General features: G+C 40.6%; 1 protein-coding gene across 1 annotated transcript in view; it reads left to right on the forward strand.

Moving 5' to 3' along the window:
* The window catches only part of LOC140292710 (receptor tyrosine-protein kinase erbB-4-like), a 287,439-nt gene that overhangs the window by 150,854 nt on the left and 118,924 nt on the right, over positions 1-17,661 (forward strand). The window lies entirely within an intron of this gene.

Here is a 17,661-nt window from a genome sequence, read left to right on the forward strand (position 1 = left end):
TTTGCAGCCTGTTCTTATTCCATGGGCTTCTGACTATTTTCATACAGTCTTACTGATTTGGATTCATATGAATAAATGTACAGACAGAATGGTGAGAGTGAGCAACACTTAAAAACAATATTTTTCACTTGTATTGCTTTTCTTTCCTTTTTTCGTGGCTTTGAATGACCAAACATCTTAGTTTGCACACTTTAAACAGCCTGTGTCAAACAACACAATAAGAACACAAAAATCAAAGTGCAGTATATGATGTTCTTACTTGTAGACTTGTAATTTCACCAGTATCTTATGACATTATCCTATAATTTTTTACTTAACTTTATATTATTTCCAATGAAGTTAGGGGAAAGCATTTTGGAAAAGACAGAGAAGGTAACTTTGTGAACTGTTTGATTATACCTAGGGTGTTTAAGTGTTTGCATCATGGATCAACACTCAAAGAGAAAGGAAGTTGAACTGTCTCAGTATTTGGATGCAAACATGGTAAATGGCCTTGATTACCACTTTCTATATGACCAGGTAGCTGTGATGTGACTAATCTGAAATTATTAACTGTCTCCTGCAAATATTATCATATTAAGAATGCTAACAGTGTGACTGATTATGTTAGCTAACTCTCAAAAGAGCATGTTCCTCTAAGAGACACTAGTTGGCCCTTTTCATATTTGCATTCAAGGCAGCTGATTTAGTTGATTCTCTTAGCTGGAGGGAGTTACTGTATTGTAGCAAGCAATGAGTTCAGCATCTTACTCAATTCAAGAGAGATCATGGATATCGATTGAAGCCCTTTAGCCAGGGCAATACAACACAACGCAATGAAACTACTCACGAAGAATAATTACAATGAAAGATTTGTCTGCAAGATACCGAAAGAGTCTGCAAGCAAATGAGCAGTACTCTGAAATCAAAGTGCTGTTGCCAGCCCAGCCGACCACAGTGGTCCCTTGAGTGTGTAGTTGCTTTGTATCACTGTGTGTGTGTGTGTGTGTGTGTGTGTGTGTGTGTGTGTGTGTGTGTGTGTGTGTGTGTGTGTGTGTGTGCGTGTGTGTGTGTGTGTGTGTGTCTCTAGGTGTGCGTGTTTGTGCATCTCCATCATTGTGGCTGTGTTTTCACTCTGTCGCTGTTGCATGTGCCATGAGGGCTAATCTCTCCCCTCCCTGCTGTTTAATGAAGTGAGGTGCAGTCTAATTACTGGGCCAGTGCTATCAAATGAATAGCATAAACAGTCCCATTAGACTCAGCATCATTAGGGAAACAATTAGGCATCTGTGGGATTGTTAAGTGAATGTGAAAGGGGTGGAAGGGGGTTTGTGGTTACCATAGGAACTCTGTAACAATCATCCTTCTGGTCACAAGAAATCAGAGCCAGGATCTTAACACTTAATATTGTTTTGAGACAATGAGTAGTTCAATGGTAGATTATTACCCTACTAAATCCAATTCCCTATAGAAATTAGCTGTGTTGTGTCCAACCATCACAAACTTTAATATTGAATGCTGACACACATTTTCTCCTTTTTGTTCATACTTTTACTACAAGCAGCAAAGCCAGACTTCCTCGTGTTTGAGTTCAGATGGTTTCCTCCCTATTTTGTTACCCTTTATCAGTCTGCAATTTGGAATGATGCTCTTAACTTACAATCTTATGGTTCATGCAGAGTTCAGCATTGGCATGCGTATATGTCATCTACACACACATGCTCCACACATTTAGGCAGATACAGGCTTGCACTCCAAGATCTGCGGGCTGGATAAGAATGGCTAGGGAGAGCGGCTTAAGGAGGTGCATGCAGTGTATGTGAGCAAATAGAGTGTCAGGGTGGGAGGAAGGGATTTGGGATGGAAGCAAAAAAGAAGAGGGAGCCAAAGAAGTGCTAGAGGAATGCCACTTTTTATGGCAGGCACAAACAGCTGCTGTGCTAAAATTACAATTTTCAGCTACTGTGCCACAGGGGTATATGTTTGTAACTGCATATATCTGTGGCTGCATTTGTGTGGATATGAAAAGAGGCGAATACCAGTCCAGAGATGGAGAGGGAGGGAAGGAGTGAGAGATGGAAGGCGTGGTGATTTTCCCCCGCCGAGAACCTGACAGTTAAATGGACGATATGGCTCCTCAGCCGCCTCAGCTCCACACAGCTCTCTGACTGCCCCTTATCCCCCGCCTCTCTCTGTGTTTGTTTTATCCAGCTTTGAAACTCACATGGGTGGAGCTTACACCATCATTTAAATATTAAGCTCTCCTTAACTTTGCCATCCTGTGGGAGGATATATTTTATTTGAATAGAGCAGTCTTAAAATTGGGAAATTTACACCCAGATTGTTGAGACCAAGCCAGACAGCAAGGGTATTAAGTGAAGTATGACACCAATTTACCTCATACACATTTAAAACTCATGCTTTTTAATGATTACTCTATTGTTAGGTTACATGTATTGAATTGAAAAGTCTGTTCAGTCAGAGGCTGCTTCAGCTCTGCTGGAACAAAGAACACAACACAGGAAGTCAATCGAGCCCACAGATAAACTCTACACAGTAACTTTTTAAAAAAAATTATTATTATTCTACATAACTGACAAATAAGTGCTTTAATTCTTAATGCTGCAAAAAACTTATTTCCTATTTCTGTATTAAATAAAGTGTAAGTCAAGTCAAACCGGGCCGAGTAGGTACTTTACGTCAACCCTTTTTTTAAATCTGGAATATTCTGTTTTAACTCAAGGTTAATTTATATTTCTGTCACCATGATGCAGACAAAACCATTATTTAGATTTGTCTTTGTGACTTGTGGGACATATTCTATTTTAATTATATTCATTTCATAATCACAGATTACCCCAAATTGTGTCAGTTTGTGTAAACCAGTATGTATTGTGGTATCCTAGTTAGGGCCGCACAATTAATCGTATTTTGATTGTGATCACAATTTTGGTGGCCACAATTAAATGAACCTGATCGTCAATGATATTTACATTCAAAATGCGAACTCTGCTGCCTGCATATCCAACAACACATGTTCTCGACCAGTAGTCTACCGACCACCAGGGGGCGAAAGCATGGTTAAGGCTTCATTAAGCTGCCTAAATAACAAACGCACAGTTGGGCAGCCTGCAGCGGCAACTAGTTAGACGGCCTTTGAGTAAGACTGATGAGAGCAGATAATGTCGAAAGCCGAGAAGAATACAGTAGCATCTGGGGATCTTGAGGAGCTTGTGCCTCGAAACGGGGCGACATCCATTGTCTGGACTTGTTTCGAATTCAGGGCAAGTGAAGTTAAACAAGAACAAGTTATTTGCAAAGAGTGTAACAAAGTAGTGTCTGCCCTGCAGAGTAACACCACTAATTTGTTCAATCACCTCAAAAAACACCACAAAAACCTAAATATGAGGAATGCATGAAGGCCAAAGCTAATGTTAATTCACAAAATCCCTGTCCGTGTCCAGCACCAACCCAGACAACCATTACAGCCCCCCTGCACCGGACAGTACCCTATCCATCCACCTCCCAAAGACGTAGCAGATGCATAATCTTTTTATTTGGCCAAAGACATGTGTCCGATCAATACAGTTAGTACTTTAAAATATTAAATTATTGGGTTTTTATTTTTATTTTGCATTATTTATCATTTATTCTAATTTAAAGTTTAATTTTTCACTAAAATTTGTTGGCACATTGTTTGTTTATAAATGGTGCAATAAAAATACATGTTTTTCCAGATATGATGAATGATCGTGATTAATAATCGTGATTTCGATATTGATCAGAATAATCGTGATTGTGATTTTGGTCATAATCGTGCAGCCCTAATTCTAGTTCCTGCACTGATGTAGTCATCAATATGTGATATAGCTTTAGCGTTTTTCTTTTGCTGAGATTGTTTGTTTTAGAGCTATCAGTGGTTATTTTAAGAAAGTACTGTAGTTGTTTTTTTTGTAATACGTGTTGCAGTTTCAAAGGTAATTTCATCAGATTTGATGTTGTATTCATTTTGCACTTTAACATTGACTCTATAAATTATTTAAACTTTCCACAGGTTCTTTTTTTATCAGTGAAAAACTTTCTAGAACATCTGCAGAGTAAAGTCAGGTGCCCTAGTTATAAATTTTGGTATATACGTTAGGGTAGTGTCTGGAGAGGTAGAACTTTCTAGTGTTTTTTTGTGGAGGGCATTAAAAAAAATTTACAAAACTATCAAAACACACTGGTAGGTAATCATCAAAAGTGAGTGACAGGCAAAGTTATAAGCTGTAGAAAAAGACAAAGGAAAAATATAAGGAAATACTTGAATCTTTAAGTTGGAACATGACAGGACAGTTTGGTAACAAGCAGGTGAAAGGGGGAGTATGAATGAAGATGTGCTTAATGAGCTAATTTACCACAGATGTAAACCAAAATAAAACATGGAAGTAAAGCTCATGTGATTGTATAAAAATCGAAGATTTCAAAACACACCAGGACGTGACGAAACAGACATACAAACCATGCCGATAGCAGTTCCTGTAAGGAAAAAAAAAGACAGAAAGGAGGATTTTTGTATAAACCAACAGTGATATGCGTCCACTGTAAAATGTTTGGTACGCAAAGTCTTTTACTAAAGTTGACCTGAGATTTGCGCACTTGGAAAACTCACACAGCTAAAACTGTCCAGGGTTCCTCAGCAGTACTTCTGTTTAAGCGATAAAATGAATGAATGAAGGGCATCACCGCGCCACCACCTGGCACACCCCTTCTGTCTAGTTTGCTAGCCAGCTCCACTCTCTGTCTGTCACTCACAATGACCCATTTTCCCCCGAAGTGAAGCGCAGGGCTGCGCCAAGTGGCCCACAGTGGCCCACAACTAGCTAATGATGTCACCTAGGCTGAAGGACTCTTCATTAAAGCAAGATCAATCTGGCGGCTAACAGAGGGCGTAGTGCCAAGGCTGCAGCTGAGAGCAGAGGGAAGGGGGAGATATCTGTCCATAAAGCCTCAAAAAGACATGTGTCACTAAGTGTTTTTTAAAGTCTCAAAGTTCTCCTCAGAGGACTGAATCTATCACAAGTTAGGGACACGAACACACATGCTCGCACACACAGACACACACACGGCAATAAAGAGAGATGAATGACACGGTCACTGAGGTGTGTACTCTGTCGACATGCAGACAGAGACACTCTTTACCGAGCTTATCTCCGGCAAACACCGGCCGCCAGAGACAGAGAGAAAAGACACATCTTCTTTAACCAACGCTTCTCTCCAAACTCTGTCATTTTTGAAGAGAAATGCTAACCTGGCTCTGCAAGTTCAGTTCAGCTCAGCCCGGAAAACAAGAAAGAAAAGGGAACAAGATGCAAGAGTAGAGAAGAGAGACTCCTCATACTAAAGGCTGCCCACTTTCCTTGGGCTAATAGGCAATGAAAGCCCTCTGGCTCTACAGCTCAGCTATTCTCAAAGTGCACATCCTGAGAATTCTGCGCTCCTCTGCCTCATACAACATGCTAAACAAACTACTGACAGATGCATCATACTGTGTGCCCTGTGCACTTGTTAATAGGCTGCGTACGTTATGTTTGCAGAAAAGCTGAAGAGCTTAAGTCAAACAAAGTTTACAGGTTACACCGAATGCGTCGCATTCATCCTCGCTACTGCACGTCATGACCTTGCCTACCTACAGTGCAGATCTTTTATTCTTCCTTTACGTCCTTGCCTTACCTTGCTGAGATCAGTGTGTTAGTCAGAGATTACTGCTTCTTAGTGACTCATTATTCAGAACTCATCTGATCGCTCTTCAGTCTGTCTGTGAGAGCGGCTCTATGCCATTAATTTACTGCAAGGCAGTAATTCACGCTCCACTCTATCACACTTCTTTCACCATGTCTGCCCTTCAGCAATATTTGACATTCTTCCAGGCACTTGTAGGAAAATGTATAGATACTTGTGTCTGTGCTCTATTGCTCTGGGAGCATGTTTCAAGGTTCAGACTTTCTTCTTTAGGGCATGTAATATGTTAGCATGTAAAACAATTATGGTACTCTGCAAAAGTCTTGAGCCACATTTCTTTATATTTTGCTTCCAGGGAGCCAGACTTTCTTGTAATGTCTTCAAAAAGATCTTAATCAATGCCTCACGAAGCCATCTTTTCTTTTATGTTGTATTTTTGGACTTTGGCCCCTTTTTCTCTCATTTTCAGTCCAGTCCTTGAACCTGACCGTTGTCAAAGTAATGTTTTTTGTTTGTTTTTATCAAGCACTGGCATGATTTATTCTAGCACTAAAAGGCACATAACTCAAGGGATGAACCACTGTTCAGCAACAGTCATGTATGAGTGCCATATCCATGCTGTATAACAAAGGTCGACTACAGGTACTGGAAAACGAATGTACTTATTTATATTTATATATATGTATATATCTAATTTTCTCCAAATTGCTTTTGATGACAACTTGAACCACTTATTGTAGTTTTGCGCGTGCACTGCAGGGCTTTTGTCCCTCGAAGTGAGAGATGTTATTTACATGGAGAGACACAGAAAGGTAGAGGACAAGGCCAATGAGATGGTCAAGTGCTCTTCTCTCTCACCCACCGTCACAGCTCTCTGTAGTTGTTTTTATGCTATTGTGCTTCCTGAATGCCCAATGGCTGCCACAGGGCCTCTTCACCCTGCAATGCCACGATGATCCCAGGGTGATAGCTGGAGAGGGGGGCACGAGCCGAGCGGATCAGACGGTTTCATTAGCCTCTGAACCAGCTGAAGAGCTCGTAAAAGGTTGGGACTGTCGCCTGGAATGGGAGGTTGTTAGCACCTCGCAAGCACCCAGCCGCGCTTGCATAATTACAGCTCTTAACGCTGGGAAAATTAGCACCCTGCACGTGCCAGCCAGCTCCCAGTAAGATCACGGCGGCTCGTCCATGTTCTATTTTATAGCTTGTTAATTGTGGGGTAATTAAAACATCTAAGTCAGAGAAATGAAAAATACAATGTGTTCGTCACGCTTTTGTTTTGTTTTTTTCATCAGTTACAGAAAATTGAAGCTTACATTTTGCTTGTTTGATTGCCTCGTTTCAGGAATATCTATACTTTATAGATCTGAAGAAGGGGGTAGTGCTACGGTTTCCACAAAGCTGTAACATTGTTAGAAGTCCCCACATTTTTCCGTTTGCAAAAGTACAAAAACAAGCAACTGACAGCTGAACATAGGGAGCTCTGTTATTTCCCCCTTTGTAATCCTTTGATTGCCGCAATCTGTGAGGCACTGCTTCTACTGGATGAAGTTATTTCTGCTTTGCTAAGGAGGCAGCTTTTTTATGTGACCGCAAAGATGGACGGCTTGATCTTGAACATTTTTATGAAAGTCAGTTTGTATGCTGATGTTTTAGTATGACTTTTGACCACAGTATGACTTCAGTCATGACAATGACGTTTAAAGTTACCCAAAGTTTACTGGTGGGAACTGTGCTTGGTGAGTCGAAGGCATGGAGCCTTACACATGGAGCTGGAACCTTATAAACTCAAGTGCAGCGTGAAAACATACAGGTAAGGGCAGGTGAAAAAAGGCAAAATAGATGATGGGATTTAGCATCTGACTGTCACTGTATGGCCAGACTTTAACCAGTCAGGTCAGCAAAACACCACAAGCAGAGCCAGTCACTGAAAAGGAACCATCACTAGAAACAGCCAGGATATCTAAAACCTACAAGAGGCTGATTGGCATTTGGACATGCATGGATCATTTGGAACCTGGTTAGATGGATTCTCTCGTGACTGTGAACCTGGGTCATTGATGTCTTTTATACCCAGCATGCTGGGTTTATTTTTAGGGTTTTTAAACAAGGAAATGGGAATAGTTCTCCTGCTTAGAATAACACACAGGCAGAACAGAAGGTATATAACCTCTCTTCCTTTGGTCTAACAAAAATGTCTGAGAACTCATTAATGGTGCATCACATGACAGAGGGACACAGTGTGTGTTAAAATAACATTTTAGCAGCATGGAAACCAACAAGCTTCTCCTCAATTTTGCTGTTCACCAGGGCAACTATTCCTGCCCAGGCAGTTGTAACACCCCCATGCATTTGGGAAAAAAATGTAATAGCTTTAACAAGCACGTCATTAACATTATTACAAAACTTGACTATAATTCCATTACTGCTCAGCTACTGTTTTTCATTTTAACGAAATTGGGATGTCCAAATCAAACTGAAACTTTTCCAAAAGCCAAATTGGTACTCAATGAGGCAACTATATAAACGTATAATAGTAGCACATTGGGGGACAATCTCCTTTTCTTCTCCATGAATGGCTTTACCCTGGATATTCGTTTCAGTACATCTTATCACAAATTTTGTGGGTCAAGGCAAAAATCCGCTAAATCAGTTGATTAACGGCTGAAAACCAGCGAGGCAGACACAGTAGACAGATGACAAAGCCTCCGTACACTGACAGGGGTGTTCAACTAACGTTGCTGTGAATTAATAAACATATTAGAAACTGGTGTGAATTTAAAAAAAAAAAAATACATATCAGGAATCAAAACAAACTGGAATGCCCTTGGTAAAGACGTTTAAAGATAAAACACAATAAAAGAGTGGCATTTTTATCTCCCTCAGCTTTGCATTTTGGCAGTTTGAGTGACTGGCTGATCCCACACATCAAAGAGATTAATGTGGTTTGGAAGCCAACTGTGAACATTTTCAACTAACTCTTTGCTGTTTGTGAGTAATTGTTTTTGTCTTTTTAACAAAAAAAAAAAAAAAAGATTATCATGAATGGATGAAGCTTTTTAAGTCCTAGTGGAAGTGTGTTTCGCCATCACATGGACACAAATGCACTCCAACATTAACTGAACTGTTTTTCCCCTTTCCTGATGTCTTTTATAAAGTCTTGGAAACAGTTGTATTGTATTGGATGAACACGTTTGAAACTGTGACTCTGAATGCTGAAGCAGTTTGCCAATTTTCCAATCGGGCGACATAAAGTCACAGAAAATGCACAAAGTAACAGGCAAAATCAGGTCGAAGAATAAGAATATGTACATACATAAGTATGCTGCTAACTTTTTAGAAAAGTGTAAACAGAGTATGAGGTTGCCACTTTTGGACCTGACTCCTGTGGGAGTTTTAGCTCCTCAGTTTGGATGTTGGGATGTCTTCTGCCCTTAGGGGGGGAGTGGTAGGTGGTATGACTGAGACCCAGCTCCTGCTCATTACTGGCCTCCTGGTTGTCTTGCCTACAGCACTGGAGGGATGGTGTTCCACTGCAGGAAGAGGTGCAGATGGGCCAGAGTTACAGCATACACATTTTCATGCAGAAAATATTATGGACCACGCATTCCACATGCTTGCAATACAACCAGCTCATTTGTGGGAGCTCGGGCTTGGGGATTACGCTATTCTTTTAGGCCCTGGTGATCGTGAGTGTTTGTGTGTGGTCGTCTGCATGCCTGCTTTGTTGTCGGCTTGATCAAAGCAGACATAGTGCAGAGCAGAGGTCTCGGAGGTGAAATTAAAGTCTTGCTTCTTCCACGCCCTGGAGGGGGAGAAAGTGATTACCGTTAAATTAAAAGGTGCGACCATAAAAGCGTGCCTCGGCCGAACCCTCGCAATTCATCAAAATGATCCCATGGCACGTCTTTTGCTTATCAAATTGTAAAATATTGTCCATGACACCGGCGTAACAGGAGCGTAATTAATGCACTAAATCAATTCCGAATCACTCTTTGCAGAGTGGCCCTGCTGGGATGCCGTCATTATCGCCAATTATGGTGGCAGATGCATGGGGCCGAGAGGAATGGATAAAGCTTCCGCTTCCCCTCCTCCGACAACGTGTTCTGTTCATTTCCCATTTTGTTATTCACTGAGTGTCAGTGTGGCGTTTCTCCTCACTTGCACCTTTGATCTAATTACCAGGTGCAGATCGTTGTATTAGTGAATACTGAAAAAAAAATCCCATTTTGAAATGATCCCTTGGCTATTGCTGGCAAGTGGGTCTTAATGACAGAATGCAGGTCTTTATCTCAAAGAGGTAAGTTAAAGAGATGAATATTTTATAGTTAATTTACTTGTCTCTCTTTGAAATCTGAGGATGATGAATACCGAGAGGCTTGGCAGACAATTTATATTAAGACATGGCTGTTTTATTGCTTTAAATGGTTATTTGCTCCAATGACTGACTTCAAGATATGCTGCTTGATGCTTCTCTCATGAAGTAATAAACGAAAGGCATTTGCAATTTCTTGTAATCACGTGTGGAAAAAGGTGCCTCTTCTTGATGAAGATCTGGTGTGTTTGGCATTTTCTTGCTCAAATTAGCAAGGTGTTCTAGCCAAAAGATGGAAAGGTTGTGTCTGATGATGCTCACCATCCATCCATTTTCTATACCCGCTGAATCCAACTGTAGGGTCACTTGGGGGGCTGGAGCCTATCCCAGCTGTCATCGGGCAAGAGGCAGGGTACACACTGGACAGGTTACCAGTACATCACAGGGCCACATAGAGACAAATGACCACACACACACACACACACACTCCTTGGGTCAATTTAGAGACACCAATTAACCTAACATACATGGTTTTTGGACGGTGGGAGGAAGCTGGAGTACCCGGAGAGAACCCACGTGTACTCTGGGAGAACATGCAAACTCCACACAGAAAGGCCCCAGCCGGGAATTGAACCTGGAACCGTCTTGCTGTGAGGCAACGGTGCACCACCGTGCAGCCCTTTTCTGCTTCTGAAATTAAGTAACCTCACATGAACACATGACCAATTAGGCTTTGTTTCTATTTTTTTTTCCAGAAATAAAAGGTAAGACAACTGCAGAAGCCAAGTGTGGAAAAACTAACTTCAGTCCGTGATTCATTAGCTTTATCATTTAATACTCATATAACCACTTTCAGCAGCAATAACTTCATGTACTCATTAGGGTTAGGGATGCAGATTCTCTGAGAAAGTCTTACTGTAGAATGATGGAGCAAATTATTTGGAAATGGTCTTAAATCCCCTTCTGGATTGATGGACAGCAACAATTACTTCTGAGAACATTGCTGATGTCTTTCCACCTTGGCGTTGTGTTAACACACACCTGAATGCTCCAGACAAAAGCTTTTGTAGAAGGGCTCACACTTGCCACTATGATTCCAAACCTAAAGAACAACCGAGCTCTAGTTTCTAAAAAGTGTTTAATTTTTTAGCATCACACAACTTCTCCAGTGTTTTGCTGCCACTTTCTTAGCATTTAAAAAAAAATGATTCTAGCATCAAATTTAAAACTAAATAAAATGTGTCATTTTTTAACATTAGATATACAATTATTTCCATTGTATTAAAGGCTTGAATTGATTTAACATGCCACTTGTGTGTACTATACATTTAAGTGTCCAGGCTTTTTTTGGAAACAAATATCCATTCAAGTGACCATCATTTTAAGAGGAAGCTCAGACATTCTTGGGTTTCCTCTTAAAATCTTGGGAAACACATCAACAGTCATTTCATGTTGTAGAAGGAAGAGTGAAGCAAGTCGTCAGTGCAAAAAAACACAAATAAATAATGGAGTTTCCCTTGTCCCAGTCTTGTCTCCCTCAACTTTCAATGAACCTTCTGAAATCTTCAGATCTCAGCTGCTAACATATGAGTACCAATGCTATGAGAACAGCGTACAAGACTGAGCGTCTGTATGTCTCGCTGTGTTTGGAAGCGCTTCGAGATCACATGCATTTTTCAAGTGAATGCATCAATGCTGCTGAATACATTACTATGCATATTGCGCTTTCACGGCATTTCCTCAAGATTTTGAGGCTTAACGTAATGATTTACAAGATCTTTGCAAGCACATATTCCCCACTGTGTACCCAACTAGCGTTAAATCTCTTCACTTCGTAAGAGTGCCTCACATTTCTATCATTTGAAATATAAAGATCATGTCAAAAGATGCAAAGAACGAGACAAAAACGAATGATAGCATGAGAACAGAAAAGCACATTTTCAGTGAGTTATAAAGAAAAACTAAGTACTCTGGGAGAAGGCTGTATTAAGAAAATGTTCACCTAAGTCATTATTAGCAAAAATGGGTAGATATTAGAATTTCAGATTCTACTTGTAGCTTTGGCAAACTCTGGATAGTTGATATCTTTAGCGAAAGCTGTTTGGCAGAAACATATTTTACAACCACTCTTTGGTGCTGTTAGGACAAGTATGTGTTGAGAGTATGTTATGATAACCAAAGTTGGTATTTTTCACAACCAGCTGCATCTGAATAAGCACTCGGGCACAAAGAAAACTAAATGTTTGTGCTGGGGTGGCATGCTTTAACAAATTAGCATAGTTAGCATCGAGCCAAGCAGTGGCGTACACAGACTTTTTGAAGGGCAGGGGCATTTTGGCTCCCAAGGGGGCACTTTAGTACGTGTTTTGGCTTCCAAGAGAGTAGTTTAGCACGCTTTTTGGCTCCCAAGAGGCCACTTTAGCATGCGTTTTGGCTTCCAAGAGGGCAGTTTAACACGCGTTTTGGCTCCCAAGAGGGCACTTTAGCACGTGTTTTGGCTCCCGGAAGGGCACTTTAGGGCAGTTTAGCACACATTTTTGGCTTCCAAGAGGGCACTTTAGCACATGTTTTAAATTGTTTCTCCCTGTGTCTTTTTGATATATTCCATTGCAAGAAAGTACAACCTGCATCATACTGTTGCTGCTATGGTGAGAGGAAGGATCAGATTGTGTTCTTGGGTGACATTTACACTTTGTGTGTAAATGGTAAATGGACTGTACTTGTATAAAGCTTTTCTAGTCTAGCTGACCACTCAAAATGCTTTTAACACAACATGCCACATTCACCCATTCACTCACACACTCATACAGCATGTCTTAGTCTATTCAGCTACGTGCTTCCTACTACATTCACATGCATTCATAACCCGATGGATGCATCGGTAGACAACGAGGAGTTCAGTGTCTTGCCCAAGGACGCTTCGACGAGTGAACAAAATAAATGACACACATATACTGCATTGTGTACAGTATATGTGTGTCAGTGTGTAGTAAGGTATGTGTGCAGTTTGGAGGTCTCAGTGTCTCTTTGTGGGTTTTTTTGTGTTTAAGTAAGTTAGAAAAAGTCTAGTTGAGTGTTACCTTACTCTTTTCTGGACGTTGTGAGATTTTACAAATCATAGAGAAAAGGTTTTTGAAAAAATTGTATAATCTCTGTTATGAGTCTGAATCTAAAATCTGAGCCGTGGAAGATAAACATTGATGTCTGCGAATGCTAGGTAAGTTCTGATACTGTACTTTACCTTATGTGATGAATTGAAATTGTAAAGCAGAGGACAAAAAAGAGAGATGCTATGCAGCTCATTCGCAAACTGTAAAAAGTTTGTTGAATATGTCAGCTGCTGTGTCACAGGAGGGTCATTTTAGGACAGTAGATCCTTTTGTAGGGCCCTATGGTGCAAAACTGACAGCATTAGAAAGAACAAAAACCCAGAAATGTATTAATACTTAGTGTGTTTTGCACATCACTGAAGAATGTATGAAGTTGGATAACACTCCTTTCATGTACTCCTCAACTTGGGCTGCGGGAGTTATTTCCATGTTGTATGCAGTTTCATTGTGTTGCATTGCTAAGTATAAAAACATCACGACGCAGCTTTGTTGTCTGGCACAGTGGTCATAGACCCATGTTTGAGGTGATGTTTCCACTGGGACTGCAGGTACAGCATCCTGGAGGAGTCAAAAAGCACTTTTGTTGTTTTTCTTTGTGTTGATTTGAGTCTTTGGTTATTTATGTTAATGGATCTTAGTGAGATTTAACTGCATGTGGGTTTTTTTTTTCCTTTCCCTTTTACAAGAGAGAATTTTGAAGAAAGACGTCATGTATGACAAGAGGTGGAAAGTAAAGCACCGGTACATTTACATGTACACAGATAGTTGGGCAAATGTACCTTTTACCAAGTTTAAGTTCAACGTGAAGTTGTCCGTTTCCATGTTATGCTTTCTGTTATTCCCCCTCCACTTCAGGGGCTTTCGATGCCCCATCATTTGTCCAACACATGTAGATAATGTGGTGGTACGACGTATGTCTCCATGTGTGCATTAGATTGGACTCAAACTGGCTCGACATTAAGCACGTACTCCATATGCTCCCGTTGCTGGCTTTGACGTGGAGGAAAGGGTAGTAAGCAGAACAAAAACAAGCTGGTAACAGCATAGCTGCAAAGTATCTCATTCATTTCATTTGTTTAAAAAAAAAAGGAAAGAAAAGGAAAGCATACAGCAAGTATGAAATGTACAGAGCTGTAAATCTGTTAATTTCACCTCTTAACTAGTGCTTTGTTAGTTGTTCTCATTGGTAAAATAATTGGTCAACCAGAAAAAGTCCAATTCTAACAAACTGAAAGGGATCATATTGCCACCTATCATAGCAGATTTGGATAGACGTCAATGAATAAACTGATTCCCCTCCCATGCTTATGTATTGAGACAAGAAGGGTAGTTTGATTAAATTCCCTAGTCTAGTTATAACATTTGCTCAGCTTAACTGGATGGCAACATTATGGACTCTACTGTTGGAGTCCTTCTTACCCTCTGAACTTCATAATTTCTTTTTCACGAATGTTCCATTGATCCAATATCACCAAAAACTTGAGCTTCTTGCACACAGATTGATGTATCAGAACGTCGTTTCGAAATTCATCTGCTGCTCCGGCACATAAAGCTGAATACAAAGTAGTTCGAACAGCCAGAAGTTACAACAGTAACATAGCGCTAGTATTAATAGTCTAATGATGTAATGCAACAACACTACTGCACATGAGCAGGAGGACCAAAGATGCTCTGTTGCTTTATTACTTTTGCCAAGTACAATCTGCTTTGAATACTTGTGCACTGACTTTTCATGCAGGACCTGTACGTGGCAGTAAAGTATTCTTCCATTGCTTTATGGGTACTTTTACTCATGTCAATGCCCTGAAAACCTCCACAGCCAAATATAAACAGTATATAGTACATCTGAAAGGGAGTAGTGACCACCTCTGCATCGGCTACCGAGGGTCGTGAAGGGATTCCCAGAAGAAGTGGCCTCAGATAACTCTCAGTAGTATATTTAGCTACTTTATTGATTTTGATCTTCTGCGATGCGACGAACAATCTGACAAGCTCCGAGGCTTATCTGTACTTCCATGGTAATAAAGATGTCAGACAGGGAACTAAGCCAGATAAGCTACTTCTCCAGGTTGCCCTGCCATTCCTCAGATGGACCAGACAGAGAGCAGATCGTGTTGAAAGGGACAGCTTGAAATAGCTCACATTGGGAAATATTTTTATTCTTTACATTGTTCTGGCACCATTTTCTTAACTATATGGTAGATATGACTATACATATACATACCAGTGGCTATGAAGTCAGCAGTGGCTTCAAAATTATTTGAAGTGTGCAAACAGGGTGGAAAAAGCTCAACTAGCACTGTCCAAGCATAACTCGCATATATCAGATCAGTGAAAGAAAGGCCCCACAGCAGATGGCACATCCATAATACATGTGTGGTACCAGGAGGCTAGTAATAGGATGGATTAAGGTACGGTCCAACCTGCTTTTCTAAGCACAAACTGTGAGCAGTATATGCTGCCATTTATAGTCTAAAATAAAGAGGTCCTTCTGGTTCCACACACAGTGCACCAGTGTTTCTGTTGGCTGGTCATTGCACATCGTCATAGTGCAAGGCTGAACAAAATCTGGCATGCGAGACCACACTGCAAAGAGGGAACGCATCTTTGAATTTGTTTGTCACATTTGCCGTTTTTGCACTGTTTCTGCCTCTGCTTACAGCGAAGAGCTCTACGCCCGCCACCAGCAACAGGTTTCTTATTAGAGAAACATGACCATTGTTGCATCTGTATGATGTTACCCTGCAGTTGTTGGCATTCATTTGAATTTTACGAGATGTATAAGAAAAGGCTCACTGCCGGAAAATGGTACAGTAGAATTAGTCATACATCAAGTTTCCAAACACATGACCGGCTTATGTGAATGTATGAGTGAGCTATAAATAAACAAATGTCTTTGTTGCCATTAAAAGGAGTTTTAACCCCTACAGTGAGAGGGAAAAAGATTTCTTTGCGAATGCTTATTGGTTATGAGGTTTGCGCACGCTGACAAGCAGATTCCACTGGAAAAAAAATATGTTTTATCTCATATGTTAGAGAGAAATGTTGTTCAGCCCTTGGGAAAACACATACATGGTGTATGCACAGAAGCACCTGCAATATGCAGATGTACACACCCGTCACAGGATCCATACTTTGCATAATATAACATCTATATCCGATAAGGGCTCTTTCATTTGAGAATAATGAGGTACTTCAGCACTAAGACATGGCATTTTCCACAAGAGCTGATGTTGAGACTGAAATTAATTTCCCCTTAGAAAAAATGGCGGCCAGATCCACCCTCCCTCATCACAGTACAAACGCACACTGACACACGTGACAGATCAAATTCGACATGGTTAGAATCAGTCACGTCGCTGGTTGATTACCTGGCCCGAAAACAATTTCAATTTGCAAATTCTACAGTTTGCTTTTCATTAAGAGGAAAGACGAATAGTTGCTATTTCTCTTGTTCTCGTTCACTGCTGAAAAGATGCTCGATTTGAAGGGCAATCATTGTGTCAGGCCGACCAAAATCGGGGTTTTCAATTGCATGTAAATATGTTAACTCCCAGTATGTAACATTCAGGACATCAACTGGTGGAAATGTAGTGTTCGATTCATGGCTGTTCATTAATGCAAATGAAAATAAGAATATAGAGATTGAATTTCCTTAGAACAAGCAATTTATCCAAAGACCGTGAGGAGTGTCTTTCCATGTACAAATAAAATATTTGAGTTGCAATTGGACCTTTAATGAGGGAAAAAAAGACCCTGACAGCAAACACATTTAGGCTCAGTCTGGTTTACTGTGGCAATTATGACTTAGTGACGGCACTGTCGAGTGTTATGTTGGCCAGATGTGGTCCAAGGTTCATGAACCATGCCATAAAGCTATGGTCAGATGCCAAAAGGGGTCAAATGCGATGGACCAGTGGCTGGGTTTTGGCAGCCACACTAATCACGAGTCAACACTGTCATTCAAGGTTAATTGTGGGCTTTAAAATATATAATTTTTTTTCACTTGGCCATGAAAATGTTACGCCTTGCTGCAAAGTTGGGCTTTGTGGGATGGTGTTCTTTGGGGATAGAATAGCTTTTTTTCCAGCCATTTTTAAACAATGTTTCAGAAACTCAGATATTATACGTTAACTACCATTTCAGATTATTTGAAGTCAGAAGAGAGGATAGTTAAAAAAAAAAAAAAAGGGAGATTGCAGTGCCCAGTTTGAGAAGAAATATGATTTATGTCCCCATCAGCCTTTCCTAACTCAATCATTAACTGTAACTGCTATTTTGTTTCCATACATTTACATACGTCCACACTGGGAATTCATGCATTTTGTCTTCTTTTCCCATTGACACACATTTATTATCCAAGCCAAGTCTTATATTGTCTACCTATAGCTGGGTCCTACCTCTGCAGTTGGCCCAATCATCAATCACTTGGAAGGGCCATTAAGCATCTTTTCTTCTCCAGAAGAGTGAGCTGACATTAGGCCTCGGTGGCCACTCGGCTCTCCCTTCGTTGTCCTCTCCTCTGATCTCATCGGG

The sequence above is a fragment of the Leuresthes tenuis genome, unplaced genomic scaffold, assembly GCF_036924035.1.
Source record: "Leuresthes tenuis unplaced genomic scaffold, fLeuTen1.0.hap1 SCAF_1, whole genome shotgun sequence".
NCBI classification, from domain to species: domain Eukaryota; kingdom Metazoa; phylum Chordata; class Actinopteri; order Atheriniformes; family Atherinopsidae; genus Leuresthes; species Leuresthes tenuis.